Source organism: Lathyrus oleraceus, chromosome 7 (assembly GCF_024323335.1).
Source record: "Lathyrus oleraceus cultivar Zhongwan6 chromosome 7, CAAS_Psat_ZW6_1.0, whole genome shotgun sequence".
Taxonomy (NCBI): domain Eukaryota; kingdom Viridiplantae; phylum Streptophyta; class Magnoliopsida; order Fabales; family Fabaceae; genus Lathyrus; species Lathyrus oleraceus.
The window spans coordinates 403902676-403924957 of record NC_066585.1 but is presented as its reverse complement, the minus strand read 5'-3'; the positions used below and the strand labels follow the sequence as shown (position 1 = coordinate 403924957).

The 22282-nt window shown below is 40.9% G+C and overlaps 1 long non-coding RNA gene across 1 annotated transcript; it reads left to right on the top strand.

Moving 5' to 3' along the window:
- The first annotated feature begins 15753 nt into the window (after positions 1 to 15753).
- Positions 15754 to 16655, top strand: LOC127102731 (uncharacterized). Its single transcript, XR_007794720.1, has 2 exons — positions 15754 to 16121; positions 16228 to 16655. It is a non-coding gene; the product is annotated as an uncharacterized LOC127102731 (long non-coding RNA).
- The last annotated feature ends 5627 nt before the right edge of the window (positions 16656 to 22282 follow it).

The following is a 22282-nucleotide window of genomic DNA, read 5'->3' as shown; positions in this document are numbered from 1 at the left end:
AGCATTCGTAGTTCGGGCGACTACGAATACTTGGTGTGTTTTGTTTGATGAACGACTGTGTAGGTCGGCGTTCTAACGGCTAAACGCTGGCATGTCTACTCTCGGGGGAGGCTCTAGCACTGGTTTGTTGTGCGCATTAGAAAGGATTAACAGTGTTCCTTTGAAAAGAGTTTTGGTCACGCGGCGGTGACGAGTTGAACTGATGTGTTTGATGTTTGATTTGGTCTCGATCGCGCGGGGGCGAGAAGTTAGGTTTAATTTGTTTGAGATGTTTTGAAGAACGACGAAAGATTGAGCAATATGGTGCACACCAAATCGTCCAATTCTTTCGAGGAATAATAAGGCGAACGCCTTCTACTCCTTTTTCGTTCGAATTATTTTGAAAGTTTGTTCGTGGATGTTGAATATGCACAGTAGTGAGGCGTACGCCTCCTACTTACTTATTCAAAGAATAATGAGGCGAGCGCCACCTATTCCCTTATCCAAGTTTATTTAGCGTGTTTTAATCGGAAGTCGATGATTTGTGCAATATGGCGAGCGCCAATTATTCAAATAATCGAGAGATGGTGAGGCGAACGCCTCCCATCTTTTATCATCCGAAGTTTACTTTATAAAAGATATGTTTTTAGATATTGTATTTGATATATGAAAATAATTTGAATTTGAATTTGTAGGTTTTGAAAAGTCGATGATTTGAGCAATGTGGCGTACGCCAATTATTCAAATAATCAAGGAATGGCGAGGCGAACGCCTCTCATTCTCAATTGAAGTTTAAGTTAAAGTTTATTTTGTGAATTTGTGTTTGATCTAAAATGTGATTTGAAATTATTCGATTGCGTTTTAATTTTGACAACGAGAATTCGATCAATATGGCGTACGCCAATTATTCGAATAATCGGAAGATAGTGAGGCGAACGCCTCCCATCCTTAATTATCGGTAATTTAGAATTAAAAGAATTTGGAATTTGTAGTTGATTTAAAAGAAATGATTTGAAATGTTATGGTTTGATGTCTTAATCGGGTGACAAAAATTCGAGCAATATGGCGTACGCCAATCATTCGAGAAATTGAGAAATAGTGAATCGGACACTTCCTATATTCTTTTTCATCCCAAGTTTATAAAAAATATATTTGAGTATTACCTTAATTTAGGAAGATGATTTGTATTTTGTGTGATTATTAGGGTTTTTACTGAATGACAAAAACCCGAGTAATATGGCATACGCCAATTACTCAAATAATCGAGAGATAGTGAAGCGGAGGCGTACTAATCCCTTTTTCATCCAAAGATTAATTATTAAAATAAAACTTTTAGGATTTATAATTAACTTGGGGGAGTGATTTTAATTTTATAGAGTTTTTAGGGTTTTAATTGAATGACGAAAATCCGAGCAATATGGTGTACGCCAATTATTCGAGTAGTCGAGATATAGTGAAGCGGAGGCTTACTATTCTCCTTTTCATTCAAAATTAATTTACATAATTTTAAGAGAATATTATTTAAATACGGTGAATTTGAATTTATTTAGAATTAATATACTTTGAGAAAGACTATTTGGTATTGGACCAAAATCAAATTTATTTTAGAAAATAAGGTAAATTATTTGTTGGCATTAACCGTTAATCCACCATTTGATTAATCATAATATCCTAATGAAATAAAAATAAAAATCGAAAACAAGCTAATGAATATCCTTATTTAGTCATAGTTATTTTAATTAAGATATTTGGAAAATAATGCACATATTAAGTGAGATAAATATGAATATGTGGGAAATGAGAAAGAGATGAAACTCCGAATATACACCTCCCCAAGAAACAGAATGGTCCCAAGCAACCAAAATCGTAATGGGCCCTAAGGCCCAAAACTTTACCCATCGAAGGGGTGACCCGAAAATCCTAACTGAATGAAAACGGACCTTAAACACAGATCCGATATATCACTTTTAGAAGTGAAACGGTAGGAAGCTGTACAGCTGTCCTATGCACCCCTGCCATAATGGCCTTTGGCGTTCCCAAAGTTCTGACGTGTGGGAACAACAAACAAGTAAATGAAGCGGCGCATGGGTGTTTTATTGGGACGCATGGGATAGCAACTAACAGTTCCAAGCTTAAGGCAATGAATTGCCTTAAATAATAATAAAAAATGAGAAAACAGAAAGGTGGAACAAAGCTTTTTACAAAAGCGCTTTTTACAACTCTGTTCGTTTTCTTCTCAACCAAACTCATTTCCTCTTATCAAAACATACAAAAAGTAATTCTAAACCAATTTCTTCAAGAAATAATCAAACCAGCCATGGTGAGCATCACAACAAATCCACACACAAACATTGGTCATAAACTAAAATCCCTAATTTCCGACTTTATAACCTAACATTCAAACCAAATCGTACATGAACGGAGAAATAGGAGACGCAAGGAGCTCCGATGGTACATTCAAAGCAATAATTGTAACACCCCAAAATTTGCCCTCCTCATTCATGCATTCATTTAGCATTTCATATTGCATTTCATCATGTCAATCAGAATTAGATCCAAGAAACTTTATTTAAAAAAAATAAAATAAAATAAAATAAATAAATAAATAAATAAATAAAACGAAAAATAAAAAAAAATAAAAATAAAATAAATAAATAAATAAATAAATTAAAATAATAATAATAAAATAAATAAAATATAATAGAAAAAACTTGGACTTGGACCTCTCTCATTTGAGCCCACAAAGCCATGAAAATCAGGTTATAAAAGAGGGAGATCAGACAGAAAAAGGAAGAGAAGCAAAATACTCTGAGGTTTCCTTGAAACAAAACCCTTGATAAAACCTGGAGAGAAACCTAACAGAGAACTCAGAGCAACCCCCAGGCAGCTCTGAAAAATTCAATCTGACTCACACACTTTCATCTCACGCAAACCCTAACATTGCCTTGCAAACCCAGCCGTGCCATTTGATTTCAACCGGTCTCTCCCATCAGGTTTGCCTCATTCCCATGATTTTATGCTCTTAATTTGGATCATCTGAATGTATGAGGTATGATGGATGAATTTCATTATGTTTTTTCCCACGGGTTTAATTATGCATGAATGGATGAAACCTATGCCTTGAATGTTTAATCACATGATTTCTGAAATGTATGCCACAGGGTTTGAGGTTTCTGAAACCATACTGTTATCCATGAAAAAAATGCTTATCGTGTTTCACTAACCCTTTTGTTGAGTTTTTGTGAGGGCTCACAGACTCTTGCAGAGATGGTTTGCGTGGTTTTCCCACTTTATTTGTGGGATACCCCCTGGAGGTTCATTCTGATTACCTGTACTGACTCACCTTTCTTTGATGGCATTAGCATGGGAGATCCCTGGGTTTCTTACTCCTTTAATTGCTGTTACTTCGGATCTTTATCCGTGTGGTACTTTTACCTCTTTTTCCGCATTTTATCGCTTTCTTAGCTGGAAGACCTCGATAGGAGGCATTTGTTTTCTTTTGTTTATTTACTTCTTAGCCCCTTGTTGGCATGTTTACTTTATACATGTCTATTTTGTATGTGTTCGTATCCCCACAAGTAGCGCGGTTCCTTCGTCGAGGACTTCCCTTTTGCCCTTGAGCATCCCAAACCCTAACCCTTCATTGATTTTTCTTCTCCTAAACACACGTTTATTCCTTCTACTACAGGTGAGTAAGTCTCCAAAGGTCGAGCATCCGGTAGATTCCGTAGTAACGTCGTTCGTCCAAAACCCACTCCATAACCCCGTAGTTAGCCGAAGTACGGCTTGCTCTGATTCTCATTCCAGATGAGATACGTAGGCATAAGACGCGATGTCTTAGCGAGCACACATCCCCCCAACCCATAGGTCAGCCGAGCTACAAAGACTCTGATTCTCATATTCAGATGAGATACGTATGCAGTGGATGCGACATCCGCGCGAGTCATTTTCATTTAACCCTTTTTTTTTGGTAAACAACACAAGATAAACTCACACCCTTTAGACAAGAACTACAAAAGTGGATCCCGTAGAGTACTATGGATGCGTAGGGGTGCTAATACCTTCCCTTCGCATAACCGACTCCCGAACCCAAGATTTGGTTGCGAGACCCCGTCTTGTCCTTTCCTTTTTCAGGTTTACTTCGAGTGTTTCCTTTCCCTCCTTTGGAATGAATAACGCACGGTGGCGACTCTTCTGTCATTTTCTTTCGCCGGTTGTTTTTTCGCGCACTGTATTTTTCAGGTTGCGACAGCTGGCGACTCTGCTGGGGACTGAAAGAAGTTGACCTCTTGCTGGTCCATCTTCCCTAAGCGAGTCCCTCCTAGCTTGTGTGATTTCTTGTTTATTGGGTGTTCATGCTTTTATACCTTTATTTGCTTACCTGCTTGCATGCATCTGTTGTATCTGTTGGATCTGTTTGTTTGTTTGTTGGGATGGGGTGTTCTATGAGAGATAAGCCCATTACCCAGGCTTGAGTGTACACACAGGTTTTAGAGTGGATAATCATGAGGCTTGCGTGGCGTGTTGCTACGTTAAGTCGTTCGTGAAGAACCACACCCAGACGAGGTTTCTTTTGGATATATTATGTCTTACGGGTGTTCCGTAACGGCAGGATGTTCCTCTAGAAATCGTCGACTCTGGTGACCATTTCCCGAGAACTCAGTCGAGGCCTCTCCTCCGAGACGTGATTATGTTAGCTCTGGTGGGCGCATTCTCGCTGCTCAATCCGAGGATCTCGAGACTGGGAACTTGCTATTAGGATGTCCTGTTGAGGGGAGTCAATGGAGGTCTTTTGTCCCGTAATAATACCAAACCTTCAGTGGTAAACGTATTATTCGCGACTGAAGGGCTGAAGCTGACGAACTTCTGTTCTTAGAACCTACCAGTGAGGGGCGGGCTAAATTCAGGAAACCTTAACCTCCAACCAACCCGGTTTTTTGGAGCAGAGTTTTGGTCTTGTATTATATTCCTCAGTGAATTTCTCTCCAGGCAGTGCAACCTGACAGATGTTCAAGCGGATCCATCAATTCTGATTGACATGCCTTTGCATTGCATAACATCATCTGCATATTTGCATCCAACATCTCATGCTTATTCATTTGCAGGGTATTCCCTTTTAAAACGGGGGTGCCTTAAAACTGAACAAGCAGTGCGTCGCATACCATGCATATTAACCCTTGTCTGTTTTGCAGGTGTCACCATAGTGTCTAATGTTTGTTCCCTGAATCAGGCAGTTATTGGTCCCAAGCGAGTCCACAGGTACCCGACAAAGGAAAATCGTCCACAGCTAGCGATGGACCAAGTACAGAAAGAGCTGGCTGATATACGTGAAAGGATGGATCAGTTCATGACATTGATGACTGGTATGGCAGAAGGCCAGGAAAAGCAGAGGGAATTGGTTGAGCAACCGAGACCCGATCCGGAGGTGGAGATACCAAATGCTGAGGGAAACCCTGGTAACCCTGGGAACGCTGATAACCCTGTGAACACCGGTAACGCGGGTAACGCAAATGCTGATGGAAACCCGGGTAATGTTGGCAACACAGGGAATGTTGGAAATGGTATTGGCGGAAGGTACAATGTGAATCAAGGAATTCGTATTAACGGGCGCCCCGTTATTGAAGATTATCAGTATGATCAATTTTCTTTGCACGACGAGGCCCTCGAGACCACTCGTCGTATGGATGAGCTTGCTGAGAAGCTCAAATCTTTTGAGTCTCAAAATTCCTTAGGCTTTGATGTCACAAATCTTGGTCTGGTTCAGGGAGTAAGGATTCCTAACAAGTTCAAACCCCCTACTTTTGAGAAATACAACAGGGCTTCTTGCCCACGCACTCATCTCCAATCTTATCTGGGAAGGTTGGGAGCTCACACGGAAGATGAAAAGCTGTGGATGTACTATTTTGAAGACAGTCTAACTGGAGCTTCTCGTGAATGGTATTCTCATTTGTCTCGTACTACCATCAAGAGCTGGAAAGACTTGGCAGAGGCTTTTGTCAAGCAATATCAATACAACTTGGACATGGCTCCAAATCGGACCTTGTTGCAAGGTATGTCTCAGACTGCCAAGGAAACCTTTAGAGAGTATGCTCAGCGTTGGAGACAGATTGCTGCGTCCGTCCAACCCCCTATGTCTGAAAGGGAGATGGCGGATATGTTCATGAACACTCTTCAAGGCAATTATATTGAGAGATTGGCTGCTTGCCCGTCAATCAGCTTTGCAGAGATAGTAATTGCTGGAGAAAGAATCGAGAGTCTGTTGAAGATGGGCCGCATTCAAGACAGTAGTGCTTCCAACTCATCAGGTCCCAAGAGACTGTTTGCTGGTAACGGTCAGCGAAGAAAAGAAGGTGAGGCAAGCGTTGTGTATGCCGGCAGAGGCAGGGGTAGAGGACGCCCTAATTATTATCAAGATCAAGTGGCCGCAGTCACTATTCCAACACCTGTTCCTCAACCGCAATATCATCCGCAACAACAACCCAGGTACAACAATCAACAACAAGGAGGTAATCCGGGTCAGCAGAGACACTATCAACAACGTCCAAGGCAGACGGACCGGGTCATCGAGCAAATCCCAATGCCTTATTCAATATTACTTCCCAAGTTGATTGGCATGAATCTAGTTACGTTGAGAACTCTGGCCCCACCAATCGATCCCAATAATTTGCCTAGAGGTTATGATGTCAACGCCAGATGTGCTTTTCACTCCAACGCACCTGGCCATACTACAAATAATTGCAAGGCTCTCCAGTTAAAGGTACAAGATTTGAGAGATGCCCAGGCTATCAATTTTGCTCCGGTGCCTAATGTTATCCAGAACCCGATGCCGGCTCACGGCGGGCAAAGGATTAATGCTGTTGATAGTGGGGAAACTTTGAATTTGGTTTTTGATGTGACTAAGGTGAAGACTTCGCTATCGGTGGTTAAAGACCGACTTCTGAAAGGACAGATTTTCCCAGGCTGTGGGGAAGAATGCAGAAACTGTCAAGCTGCCGAAAATGGATGTGACAGTTTGAGAAGGGGTATTCAGCAACTGATAGATGAAGGTTGTCTTCAGTTCGATCAGGCCCGTCCAATGAAGAATGATGTATCGACGGTGACGTTTTATTTCACTCCTGAAGAAATATATGTTCCCGAGAGACTCGCTCCGACAACAATATATTTCCCAGAAAGTACAGAACCAGCAGCGGTGAACATCGAAAGTTCAGCACCAGTTGCAATTTACTCTAACAGCCCTCAACCGGCTTTGGTTGGTCCGATCACCATCACAATACCAGGACCCGTTCCGTATGAGAAAGACAGTGCTATCCCGTGGCACTATGGGGCTGATATCTACTGCCAGGGGCAGAAAGTTAACGAAGAAGACATTGACATTGGTAGCTCCGCTGTAGACAATGTTGGAGGGGTTGGTGGCTTCACTCGCAGTGGACGCCTATTTGCACCATCAACATTACGCGCGAATACTGAAGCCGAGGCTAAAGGGAAACAGATGGCCGCCGAAGAGGTTACTACTGAGGAAGATCCTCCTAAGACCGCATTCGAGAAGGAAGTGGATGAGTTTATGAGGATTATCAAGAAAAGTGACTACAAGGTAGTCGACCAGCTAAATCAGACACCCTCAAAGATCTCCATTCTCTCACTATTGCTGTGCTCTGAGGCGCACATAGCAGCCTTGTTGAAAGTACTGAATATGGCCTATGTTCCACTGGAGATAACTGTTAACCTGCTGGAGTCGGTAGTTTCCAATGTAAACGCTAGCCGGGGGCTAGGTTTCACCGATAATGACCTGACATCTGAGGGCAGGAATCACAACAAAGCCTTGCATATCACAATGGAGTGCAAAGGGGTGATGTTTTCCCATGTTTTGGTTGATACAGGCTCTTCTCTGAATGTTCTTCCAAAGAAAGCCTTAATGAAGTTGGATTGCGATGACACCATCCTGAGGCCAAGTAACTTAGTTATGAGGGCTTTTGATGGCTCTAAGAGAGCTGTCTTTGGCGAAGTTGAGTTGCCAGTTAAGATTGGACCGCAGGTGTTCGAGAGCACCTTTTATGTGATGGATATCCAGCCTGCCTACAGCTGTCTGCTAGGTCGGCCTTGGATTTATGTTGCCGGTGCTGTTACTTCTACCCTCCACCAGAAGCTCAAATATGAACTAGAAGGTCAGGTCGTCACTGTCTGTGGTGAAGAGGATATTTTTGTTAGCCACCTATCTACATTTAAGTATGTAGAGATGGACGGCGAGATGCACGAGATGCTGTGTCAGGGCTTCGAAGCCATAAACATCAATGAGGTCGCGCCCGAAGCTGTCTTTTCACCTGAGTTTGAGAAGGTCGGGACTTCTATCTCTTCATACAAGCAAGCTGTCGAAGTGGTTAAAGCTGGTAATGCCCAAGGCTGGGGCAAATTTGTGGAGCCAGTCATCAAAGAAGACAAGTTTGGATTGGGGTATGCTCCGGGATCTCAGAAGAATGAAACAGGTACTCTCTCCAGTGGGGGTTTGGTTTCTCCCCACATCGTCAATGCTGCAGATGAAGACAAGGCTGACAGCGACTGTGACTTAGATAGCTGGATTCGCCCGTGTGTCCCGGGAGAAAAGCTCGACAATTGGTCGTCTGAAAAAACCGTTCGGGTTACTCTACTGAAAGAGTGATTTTTATTGTTTTCCTTTATTGCATGCATAATAAAGTCTTACACTTTGCCCAAGGTGTAACGGCTCATTTGTAGGGCCACCCATTTAGTTACATTTCGCAATTATTTTTATCATCAATAAAGGACGGCTTTTGCAAACAATTTTGTGTTCTCTTTCTTTCAGTTTTTTTCTACTTTTACAAAAAAAATGGCAATGTTTCTTTTTTCGTTTTTTCTTTCTTTCCAAAAAAAAATCTCTCATTCTAAGGTAAAGCATGATCCGCCATCATGCAGAGCGGACCACCCGGATCTCACTACTAACGACACTGCTATGGCCAAGTATGACTTCGACAATCCTATCTATTAAGCCGAAGAAGGGGTTGAGGAAGATTGTGAATTGCCTGAAGGGTTAGCCAGATTGTTGAAATAGGAGGACCGAGCTATTACACCTTATCAGGAGGTGATTGAGACCGTCAACATCGGTACCGCAGATGACAAGAAAGAGATCAAGATCGAGGCAAGTCTACAGGCCGAGAGGAAAGACCGTTGATCATGCACTTGACTGTGTTAGAAAGGTCAATGGGTTGTGTGTTCGGTCAGCATGATGAGTCAGGTCGAAAAGAGCATGCAATATACTACCTTAGCAAAAGTTTACCGACTGTGAACAAAGATACTCATTGCTCGAGAAAACTTGCCGCGCTTTGGCATGGGCTGCTCGCCGACTAAGACAGTATATGTTGACTCACACGACTCTATTGATATCAAAAATGGATCCAGTCAAGTATATTTTTGAAAAGCCAGCACTTACCGGAAAGGTTACTAGGTGACAAATGATACTGACAGAGTATGACATCCAATACACTTCACAAAAAGCCATCAAAGGAAGTGTCTTGTCAAACTATCTTGCTGCGCAACCGATTGATGATTACCAACCTATGAGGTTCAACTTTCCTTATGAGGACATCATGTTTCTCAAATCGAAAGATTGTGAGGAACCACTCCCGGAGGAGGGGCCTGACCTTGAATCCAAATGGATTATGATGTTTGATGGGGCGGTCAACGTCAATGGTCGCGGAGTTGGTGCAGTGTTGATCACACCGGAGGGGGTTCATATGCCATTTTGTGCCAGAATAACTTTTCCCTACACCAACAATGAAGCCGGACGAAGCAGAATGGGTCCGTTCTTGATACAATCAGCTAAGCCTAGTTGAAGAAAAGAGACTAGCAGCTATTTGCCATGGCTAGCTATATCAGAGACGGACGAAGAGAGCGTTTGATCAGAAAGTGCGCCCTCGGGGGTATCAAGTCGGTGAATTGGTACTCAAAAGATTTCTTCCTCCCAACACAGATCACAGGGGAAAATGGACACCGAACTATGAGGGTCCGTACGTGGTTAAAAGGATTTTCTATGGCGGAGCTTTGATGCTAACAACCATGGATGGCGAAGGATTCCCGTCCCCTATTAACTCAGACGCAGTTAAAAAAAAATACTTCGCATAAAATAGACCCGTTGGACGATAAAAAGAATAGTCCAGGCAAAAAAAGGGCATCCCGGCGAACCAAAGAAAAAGAGAATAAAGAGGTTCGGGCAAAAATTAGGGATATAAAAAAAGAGTACACCCGGTGAGTCGAAAACCCAAAAGGGAGGCTCAGGCAAAAATGGGTATCCCGGTGGATTGAAAACCCGAAAAAGGGGGCGATCCAGGCAAAAGTTAGGGAATAAGCGAATGACTGTAATCTGAGTTCATCAGTGTTATATCATCGTTTCATTCAATCCGGCAATCTTCGAAGGTTAAAGATCGACTAATCATCCACTTCAGAAAGCAAGATGAGCAGAGCGTCTTGAGGACATACGAGCCATAGCAGAGTCGAAACTCGGTGGGACCCCGTATCCCCATTGCCATTAGGATAGTTCTCTTTTTATAGCGATCACCTCTTTTCAGGGATCAGCTTCCTGATACCCTCGCCTATTCCTGGCACAAATTTTCTCCCTAGTAAGAGTCGAATAATTCAGTTAAAGAGCCTCTTTATTTTTCATTTATCAGTTTGTTTGCAAAAATGTCCGAATTTTTGATAAAACATATTGCATATGAACATAATGGTGGCTTTTGCAGATGATTTGCACAGGAAAACATTTAAAATTGCTTTGAATGTGCTTAATCCCGGACGGTGAATTCAAACCGAGTAATTCCCCCGAGGCATACGTGTATTTTTGGTTGCAGGTCACAGGAACCGGATGCCAAGTCATGAATCCTCATCCCCAAGCGGTTGACAAAGTCTCTCCTCAGCAGAGCATGTTCCCCAGCAGAGTTGATAGTATCCAGACTATATATCCCCAGCAGAGTTGACAGTATCCAGACTATATATCCCCAGCAGAGTTGACAGTGTCAGACTGTATCTTCCTAGCAACAGCGGAGTGGTTGCATAACCAACAGATGAGAGGGTGGTGTTCCCAGTGTTCATCTCATTCCCCATTAGATTATTTTTAACAGATTTGTTAATCCCCAGCTTGAGGGCGATTAGCAAGTTCATATCCCCAGCAAAGGTCGTTTCCTACGACATTTCCCCAGGAAGTGTTTTCCCCACAGACTCTCCTCACAGAGCCTCGCCGAACAAAGTTTCCATAGTTGATACTCCCCCCACAAGGTCAACTTTTCAAGCAGTCAATTTATTTTTGGTGGCTCATTGGTCCCGGCAGACGAATCATTCCCCACAGAGCATTCAAGGATTGATACAGCGATCTGTTCCCTACCAGAGTTTGCTTCCCCAAGCAGATTTCTTTTTACACCATGCATAACATTTGCATTTGCATGCATATCATATCAAGCATACACATAAGCCGATAAACAGGTTCTTCCAAGCAGACTGAAGAATTACTTTACAACCAAGGTCATGAGATCCAGCCAGAGGATCAAGCGTGAGTGATCCAGTCTGAGGGTCATTTTGAAGATTCAGCCTGAGAATCGTTTTCCAGTAATCCAGCCTGAGGGTCATTTCGAAGATTCAGCCTGAGAATCGTGTTCCAGTGTTCCGGCCTGAGGTTCATTTTGAAGATTCAGCCTGAGAATCGTGTTCCAGTGATCCAGCCTGAGGGTCATTTCGAAGATTCAGCCTGAGAATCGTGTTCCAGTGTTCCAGCCTGAGGGTCATTTCGAAGATTCAGCCTGAGAATCGTGTTCCAGTAAGCCAGCCTAAGTCTCAATTTGAAGATTCCCCAGTGAAGTCGCCTACAAGCTTTATTTCCCCAGCAAGCCCAAGTCTAATTGAGGAGTCGTTACAACATGTTCTAGCCCGAAGAATATGTACGAAGCCCAAAAGTGGAATATTCTCGAAGCTGCATATCTAATATGAAGGTTGGGTGTAGATTTCAAAAGAGGGTCAACCAGCGCATGCCTCAGATGCGGGATCCTAATGATGGGAATTTATCATCAAAACAATCCAGATCTAGCCAGAAGATCGAAGTAGATTCAGCCAGAGAATCGAAACAAAGAAGATCTAGCCAGAAGATCGAAAATCGCAACAATTCAGATCTAGCCAGAAGATCGAAGTAGATTCGGCCAGAGAATCAAAGGAAATAGATTCAGCTAGAAGGAGATCTAGCCAGAAGATCGAAGAAGATCTAGCCAGAAGATCAAAATCGTATCCAGCCCAAGGATCAAAATTAATATCCAACCAGAGGACTAAATTGAGTATAGGTTCAGCCAGAGGATCGAAACTCCAAATTAAGCCAGAAGACTGATTCAGATCCAGCCAGAGGATCGGAAGAAAAATAAACAGCGCGGTGTATTTCCGCGTTTTTGTGGTGTTCTCGAAGCGCAAATTTTCGGTCTGTCTTTGGTATTCAATCACAGCTCACCCCGTTTGTCTGATAAGCTGTTCGCTTTCATCCTACTCGGGTTAGCTGATGATTGAATAGGGGCAGTTGTAACACCCCAAAATTTGCCCTCCTTATTCATGCATTCATTTAGCATTTCATATTGCATTTCATCATGTCAATCAGAATTAGATCCAAGAAACTTTATTTAAAATATATATATATATATATATATATATATATATATATATATATATATAAATAAAATAAAATAAAAAATAAATAAATAAAAATAATAATAATAAAATAAATAAAATATAATAGAAAAAACTTGGACTTGGACCTCTCTCATTTGAGCCCACAAAGCCATGAAAATCAGGTTATAAAAGAGGGAGATCAGACAGAAAAAGGAAGAGAAGCAAAATACTCTGAGGTTTCCTTGAAACAAAACCCTTGACAAAACCTGGAGAGAAACCTAACAGAGAACTCAGAGCAACCCCCAGGCAGCTCTGAAAAATTCAATCTGACTCACACACTTTCATCTCACGCAAACCCTAACATTGCCTTGCAAACCCAACCGTGCCATTTGATTTCAACCGGTCTCTCCCATCAGGTTTGCCTCATTCCCATGATTTTATGCTCTTAATTTGGATCATCTGAATGTATGAGGTATGATGGATGAATTTCATTATGTTTTTGCCCACGGGTTTAATTATGCATGAATGGATGAAACCTATGCCTTGAATGTTTAATCACATGATTTCTGAAATGTATGCCACAGGGTTTGAGGTTTCTGAAACCATACTGTTATCCATGAAAAAAATGCTTATCGTGTTTCACTAACCCTTTTGTTGAGTTTTTGTGAGGGCTCACAGACTCTTGCAGAGATGGTTTGCGTGGTTTTCCCACTTTATTTGTGGGATACCCCCTGGAGGTTCATTCTGATTACCTGTACTGACTCACCTTTCTTTGATGGCATTAGCTTGGGAGATCCCTGGGTTTCTTACTCCTTTAATTGCTGTTACTTCGGATCTTTATCCGTGTGGTACTTTTACCTCTTTTTCCGCATTTTATCGCTTTCTTAGCTGGAAGACCTCGATAGGAGGCATTTGTTTTCTTTTGTTTATTTACTTCTTAGCCCCTTGTTGGCATGTTTACTTTATACATGTCTGTTTTGTATGTGTTCGTATCCCCACAGGTAGCGCGGTTCCTTCGTCGAGGACTGCCCTTTTTCCCTTGAGCATCCCAAACCCTAACCCTTCATTGATTTTTCTTCTCCTAAACACACGTTTATTCCTTCTACTACAGGTGAGTAAGTCTCCAAAGGTCGAGCATCCGGTAGATTGTGTAGTAACGTCGTTCGTCCAAAACCCACTCCATAACCCCGTAGTTAGCCGAAGTACGGCTTGCTCTGATTCTCATTCCAGATGAGATACGTAGGCATAAGACGCGATGTCTTAGCGAGCACACATCCCCCCAACCCATAGGTCAGCCGAGCTACGAAGACTCTGATTCTCATATTCAGATGAGATACGTATGCAGTGGATGCGACATCCGCGCGAGTCATTTTCATTTAACCCTTTTTTTTGGTAAACAACACAAGATAAACTCACACCCTTTAGACAAGAACTACAAAAGTGGATCTCGTAGAGTACTACGGATGCGTAGGGGGTCTAATACCTTCCCTTCGCATAACCGACTCCCGAACCCAAGATTTGGTTGCGAGACCCCGTCTTGTCCTTTCCTTTTTCAGGTTTACTTCGAGCGTTTCCTTTCCCTCCTTTGGGATGAATAACGCACGGTGGCGACTCTTCTGTCATTTTCTTTCGCCGGTTGTTTTTTCGTGCACTGTATTTTTCAGGTTGCGACAATAATCGAGACAGATTTACTCATTCAACAATTATCAAGTCATTATGCATTATGATGGAATTCGAAATCTTCTCCTGGTCCACGGTAAGCTTCGTTCCGTTTCCTTCCCCGCCTTTCTTTGTTCTTCTTCACTGATTTGGTGTGTCTTGGTTTGACAGTGGCTTAGCTCAGTTATCTCAAAGTTCTAATGATGAACTCTGAGTAAACTTCGGGAGTATTTGAGCTTTGGTGATTGGGTGTGAGTTAAATTCCAGCAGAGTAACGGTGCGTGATCAGGTCCCCTTTCTAGATGACTCTCAACATCTATTTATAAAGTCTTCTCCTCGGATCCTCAAATCATGAGCTGTCAAATCTATCCAAAATCATTTTGTTAGGGAGGAATTTTTCACTGGATTTCGTGGGGACCAAAGGTATGTGAGTCATTTCCTCGTTTTGTCTGTAGCGAAATCCACCAAAAAGTGTGGTCCTGTATTAGCTCCATTTTACTGCTGTGGAAAGCTTACGTGTTTGTGGTAAAATTCTCAGTTTTTACTATCTTATTCATGACTCATGCTTTACCGTATTTTTTTAATCCGCGGGTCCGTTTTGAGTTCTAACTTGTGTTTTTCCCACCTATTCCTCAATGCTTGTACATGAAAATGTGGACGAGATTGTTCTGTGCCTTCTGTCCTGATAGAGCTTTTTACTTGAACCCTTACTCCTCAAATTCTGGAATTCTGTATGCGTTACTGATGCCTGCTCATAGTGATTTGGCTTGGACCGTTGTTGTAAGAGCTATAAGCATATTGTTGTACATGCCTTAATGTTTGGTTGATTTTTTGATAACACGAACGATGACCTGAACTGGTGTATGACTCTTGCAGGTCTTTGTTGCTTCTAACGCATTGCCAGGTGTTGTTACGATCATGATGTATTTTGGCTAGTGGTTGTAGCACTTGTATCCCAATTCTACAGCAAGGTTACGTCGCGGTATGCACCTGTTGGTAAGGTTTAGAGGATTGTGTAGTTTAAACCAATATATTGTTGTATTGAACATGTATATGGCTTGTGATTATTTTGGATTGCGGATGTATTCACTTTATGTCGTGTTTTCATTCGGTCGTAGGTAACTTGCAGTTAATGCTATTAGGATCATTGCTTGACATAGGACGTGTAACCTTCATACCTGGATTCAGGACATTCTCATTTAGGCGCCGGATGTGTGTATCTCAACAGTAATCTTAATGTGGGGGCCTCCTTATTTCATGAAGTGCATCATCGGGTTTACTATTAGCATGTTGCAGCAATATTTCAAACCAGTTTTCATCCTCAGGCCAACTTCCTTGGAAGGCACGAGACGTCCCTTTCCAGTTTCCCAAAACCTCACATCCGTCACAATGATCCAAACTTGGACACCAGGTTCCGCTCTTAAGGCCATTCTTCTTAAATCTCATCACAACCTATTTTGTTGAACATTTAAATCCTTTGTAATATGACTGTGTTGTTTTATGATGTTTTGCTTTGATTTATGTTTTTTCTTGCTGTCACATTATGCTTGCTTATTGCAGTCTTGCGGGATTCTTTTTGGTGACAGTTTATCAAAAGCAGCATAAGCTTTCTAGCTTGGTACGGACAAGACATTCGGCTGGTGAATGCATTGCGGTTGACGCATACAGCATGGGAGAATCCCCATGGTGGTTTCATCTAATATGGACCCATGCACTGTAACTTGTTCTTCAACTGGTTATCTTTTGGTGTTGTTAGTATTGCAGGTTGCTTGGACACCTATGGACATGCTTAGTACATTGCAAGTCAGGCTAAGGTTCAATGCAAATAGTTGTTGCTGCAGGTCATTGTCGATGTTGGTTTTGTCGTAGGTTTCTTAGACTGTGATTCAACAAGGCATTACGTGTATTTTGTTCAGGTAATTGGCTGACCTCGCATGGTTTTTGCAGGTCAAATATTGCACAGTGGGCCTGGCCAAAGTTTGGAGAAAAAGATGCAAAACAAGTGATCCTGAACTTTTGCTGTAGGTTGAACTTGTCTGCAACTCGCCGTCACCGGGACATCATGATTCACAGTTGGCCTGGTGTTGCAGTTTGGACTTGGATGGCCTGGCTAGTGGCCTTTCGAATTTGTACGGCATTAAAGCATCAGTTTGATGTGGCTGGAACTTTTGAGCTTTCTGCATTTACCTAGGCTTTTATTTGGAATGCTGAGTTTTGGATAGTTTGTAGCCTTACATTGCTTTGGCTATGTCTGTTGCATTCACGGCTTTCCCGTTTTCTAACCACCCTTTTTATGTTCTATATGTTTTGGATATATATGTTATTTCGGGATATGTAGACTGGATAAAATTTAATGGAGAATTGGGTCAATAACAGTCCCAATAATGAATAACTGGTTTAGAAATTGATTTTAGCAAAAAGGATTATGAAAATGGATTATGGATATTAGTGGATAACTATATTATGATGGATATGAATGAATTTGAATGTGGATTAATTGAATCTAAATGAATTGAATTTGAATTGGGCTTAACAAAAAATGAAATGATTAAATTTCAAAACCAACTCAATTTTTCAAAATCAATTTGGATCATCCAACCCGACTCGAACTTCTAAAATTAATTCGGAAAAGAGCAAAATGATTTTGAAAAACCAAATTTATTCTTAAAGGCCAAATCTAACCTCCAAATCAACTCTAAACTTCAAAAGTTGGTTTGGAAATTGTATTTGAACAAAATGAGAAATAATCAGAGCACATATTATGACTTGATGGCCAAATGATGACTATACATGCCATGGATTGATGAATTCCACTGACGCAACTTGAAAATAAGATCGAATCAAAATCAAATGAACGAACAAATATCGATCCAGTTATGCACTTGAAATACCTTACCAAGAACCAAACAGCTAACTAAGAAAAAGTCAAGGATCAGGACCTAGATGAGATATTAACCACATGGTCATCTGATTAACAGGACATGTCACAAATCACGATGGTCAAGGCATGAACCAGCTTAATCAAATGCCTCAAAATAAGCAGTTTCTCATGCTGCTGAGATTATCCATCGACACCAAAAATCCAAAGATTGGGTCGTGATTGCTTTGAGGTTATAAACACTAATGAAAGCTTCAAACAACCTGGACAAAATTGGGGTATGACATATACTTGTTTGTTTGGGTGGTCTTTTGACCTTAATGTACATAATAAAAACAAAAACCCTAAAAGACATTTGTGTGGACTGTTGGGTTTGATCTTAGACAATGGACTTAGAATTAGGCAACACTCCCTATGCAAAAAGACTTGGCTAATGCCAACTTTCATGAAACCAAGTGCTTGTGAAAAAAATTCATCTGAAACAATATTGAAGATCCATTTGAGTTCACCTGCAACATGATCATTTCGAAGCTGTTATTTTGAACCTGTGTCCAATGCCTACATTTGGAAGTCATCTGATGCATGGGAAATTTTAAAGAAGATCATGGAGTTTCTAAGCTTGGATGTGGCTATCTTTATTTGATGTCTTGCTCTTTATCTTTCTATTTGTGTATTGATATTTCTTGATTCTAAAGTCCAAGGGAAATTTGGGTTTCTATATGACATTCTTGTCTATTGGATTGCAGCCCATTGGTCAGATCTTTTCAACTCTTAACTTTTAAATTTGTGCTAAGGATTAGTCTCTTCATCTCTCCCCCATTTCTTTAATTTCAAATCTCTCCCTCCTTTCAAAAATCTTCTTTGCTTGTATTTGTTTTCTAAATTTAGACCATTTTGCAAATTAGAAACTTTGGCCTTATGCCATTGCATTTTTTAAAACTCTTTTCTTAATCAAATTTGTAAATGAACTTAACTATACTTGCCTTAAAATTTCAAAAGCCAAAAAGAACTAACACTCATTCAAACCATTTTTAGGCCTCTCGTGCCTTTGTTAAACTTAAATGTTTGTTAAAAGCAACTCATTCACTTTGAAATTGTTACCACGAACTACGAGGTTTTGATCCCTCATTTTATGTTGGTACGTAGGCACAAGTCTGAAGGTCTTGTCAAACACAAAAATATAATTAATGAATTATTTTCTCATCCCCCCACTTTATTTATAGCAAACATCATTTTTGTACAAAAACACATATGCACACAAGAAAGGGCTCCCTAGGAGTACCTAGGACACTTTGGGTGCTAACACCTTCCCTCTGTATAACCAACCCCCTTACCTGTAATCTATGGCATTTTATTAGTTTTGATTTGAAAACTTCTTATTTTGGGGTTTTGTTCGTACTTTTCCCTTTCCCCTTGGAAACAATAAAAGCGTGGTGGCAACTCTGGTTTTATTGACGTTAAGTTTATCCATAGCTTAATGGTCATGAATTTACCGCTACAGACGCATCACAGTCAAATTGGGAACTTCATTCCAGAATTTTACCATAATCATCGAAGCAAACATTGCAAGAGTATCTGCCATCTGGTTTTCATCTCGAGGGATGTGATGAAATTCAATCTTTGTAAAGAAAGTTGAAATCCTCCTTGCATAATCTCTATATGGTATCAAACCGGTTGATTCGTCTCCCGTTCACCTTTGATTTGATTCACAACCAAAGCTGAAACTCCATAGACGTCCAAATACTTGATTCTAAGATCAATGGCTTCTTCAAGCCCCATAATGCAAGCTTCATATTCAGCCATATTATTTGTACACTTTGAAATTCTGGTGTAGTCAGTATTCAGATGTTCTACTCCAAGTCATGACATCTGATCTAACATTGTACCTATTACAGCAAGACAGTTATTACACTCTGTACTAATGAGCACCTTTTCACAGTGTCACGACCTCTCCTTCTATGTCATCCTAGAAAGGAGGAACACTTAGTTATGTGCACCATAACCTTCTCTTCTGTTGTTTTCCTACGATGTCTCAATCCTGTTTTGAACATCATCTGTTACATTGTTCCAGTTTGTTGGTCATGTACTTGTATTTCCTAAATTAAAGGTTGTAACAAGTTAAACTAATCTCCACTTATTAAGGAGCTAACAAATAGATTATTTGCCAGGTTCATTAATTGTAGCTTAGTTGTTAGTTTCCTAGATTTTAGATCAGCTGGTGGATTCCTGAAGAATAGCCTGAGAAAAATCCTGAAACAGAAAAACTAACCATCCAACAATTTAGCCTATGCTGTCAGGAGTGAATGTCACAACATTTCGTTTGACATCCAAGTCCAGAACCATATGCTAAGTCTGTTTGGTTCCTGAAAACAGACTGTGCTAAATTAGCTGTACTGTAAAAGACCAACCAGTCTTTACTTCAGTATCAGCTTACTGGACGAACTGTCAAGACACCCAGTTTGACAGTTTCACAATGATCTTTTGGCCAGGTCTGTGATGCTTTTGAAATCCAGACTTCACTACATACTGAACTGAGATCCTCAGCTTATTATACAGTATGTGTTGTTGTTGATGAATGTCAAAACATTCTGCTTGACATTCCAACAGAAGGCTATGTATCAGGTCTGCTATTATCTTGCTGAACAGACTGAATTACATGCTCAGTTTGGAAGACATGATTATATCATACAGAAGGAAAACAAACACAGGAAATTGTTAACCCAGTTCAGTCCAACATGACCTACATCTGGGGGCTACCAAGCCAGGAAGAAGATCCACTATTAGTAGTATCAATTCAGAGTTAAACTCCCCCGTTTACAACTCATCACTTAATCCCTACCCAATGCAATCTATACCTAGGAACTCCTAGATAGAAACCTCCAGTTTCCATTCCTATCACTACAAATACAATGTAATGTGCAAACACCTTGAACTTGCTTCACAGCTTCATTCAAGAACATAATCACTCTTGCCTACAGGCTTTGAGTGACAAACACTCTCAGGTTTACCACTGAGAGACACATGGTAACCTTCCCACAGATTGGGAGGTTTACCTTACACACACCCTTAAAAATTCATTCTAAGAGGCTTACAAAAACTAGATTACAATCAGCTATTTATAACCTAATCACCCAACTGGATTTGGGCCTTCAGAAAGTTGCAGCAGACTTGTTCTTTGCTGTTGCAACTTCAGCAGAAAAATTCTGCTACAAACAAGGTCTTCAAGTTCCTAAACTCTCTCCATATATATCTCCATATTTTGAGCCTATATATCTTCTGATTTAGTCTTCAAGACCTCCACCTGGGAGTTAGGATATTCACCAGATATCCTTGCTGATCCCAGAACATATACTGAATTAATTAATTCAGTCTTCTCCACATGTGCGATGTCACAGACCTGATGTCGTGACATCGTACATGACATGTTGGTCCGGATGTTGAATTTCTTCAACCCAACATATTAAAACAACAGAGATGATTACATTATTTGTTTTCTAAAATTATTGCCAATCCTAAGGAATCAACACACTTGAAAGTCAATCTAGCTGTAAACGGAAAATGAGTGCCTTCAGGAGTAATGATCACTGCCCCAATGCAATTACCGTACTGATTAACAGCTCCATCAAATACCATGCCCCAACAGGAACCAGGTTTTGGCCCTTCTTCAAGCAATGGTTCATCGCAATCTTTCATCTTCAGGTACAAGATCTCTTCGTCAGGAAAATCATACTGCACTGATTGATAGTCTTCAATCGGTTGGTGAGCCAAATGGTCAGCCAAGACACTACCTTTAATAGCTTTTTGAGATCGGTATTCGATATCATACTCAGATAACAACATCTGCCAACGGGAAATCCTCCCAATTAAAGTAGGCTTTTCAAAAATATACTTGATTGGATCCATTTTGGATATCAACCAAGTAGTATGATTCAACATATACTGACGCAGACGCTTAGCAGCCCAAGCCAATGCGCAACAAGTCTTTTCCAGCATAGAATACCGAGTCTCACAGTCGGTGAACTTCTTACTGAGGTAGTAAATTGCATATTCTTTCTTTCCAGTTTCGTCTTGCTGACCTAGAACATAACCCATACTTTCTTCAAGCACAGTCAAATACATGATCAATGGTCTTCCTTAAACAGGTGGAGATAGAATTGAAGGCTCAAGCAGATATTCCTTGATATTATCAAAAGCTTTCTGGAAATCTTCGGTCCAATCACGAGACTGATCTTTCCGAAGAAGCTTGAATATCGGCGCGCATGTGGCAGTCATATGCGAAATGAACCTTGAGATGTAATTCAAGCGGCCGAGAAAACCTCTGGCTTGTTTCTCAATTTTGGGCGCAGGCATCTCTTGTATTGCTTTGACCTTGGTAGGATTAACTTCAATACCCTTCTCGCTGACGATAAAGCCCAACAACTTACCAGAACGAACACCAAATGTACACTTATTGGGATTCAAGCGGAGTTTATATTTCCTCAAATGCTGGAATAACATCAACAAATGCTCAACATGTTCTTCTTCATCACTTGATTTGGCAATCATATCATTAACCTACACTTCAATCTCTTTATGCATCATATCATGAAAAAGAATGGTCATGGCTCTCTGGTATGTTGCACCAGAATTCTTTAAACTGAAAGGTATCACTCTATAACAGAATGTTCCCCAGGGTGTAATGAAATGGTCTTCTCCATATCTTAGGGTGCCATTTTAATCTGATTATAACCGGAAAATCCGTCCATAAACGAAAAGAATTTGAATTTAGTTGTATTTTCTACCGACATATCAATGTGTGGCAGAGGGAAATCATCTTTCGGACTAGCTTTGTTCAAATCTCTATAATCAACACACATGCAGACTTTTCCATCCTTCTTCGGAATAGGTACAATATTGGCCATCCATTGCGGATACTCAGCGGCAACAAGAAACCGACATCGACCTTCTTCTGTACTTCTTCTTTGATCTTTTCTGCCATATATGGATTGAGTCCTCCTTAACTTCTGCTTGACTGGTAGGGATTCTGGCTTCAACGGCAATCTATGCTCCACAATCTCAGAATCCAAACCAGGCATGTCTTGATAGGACAAAGCAAACACATCTGAATACTCTCGAAGAAGATCA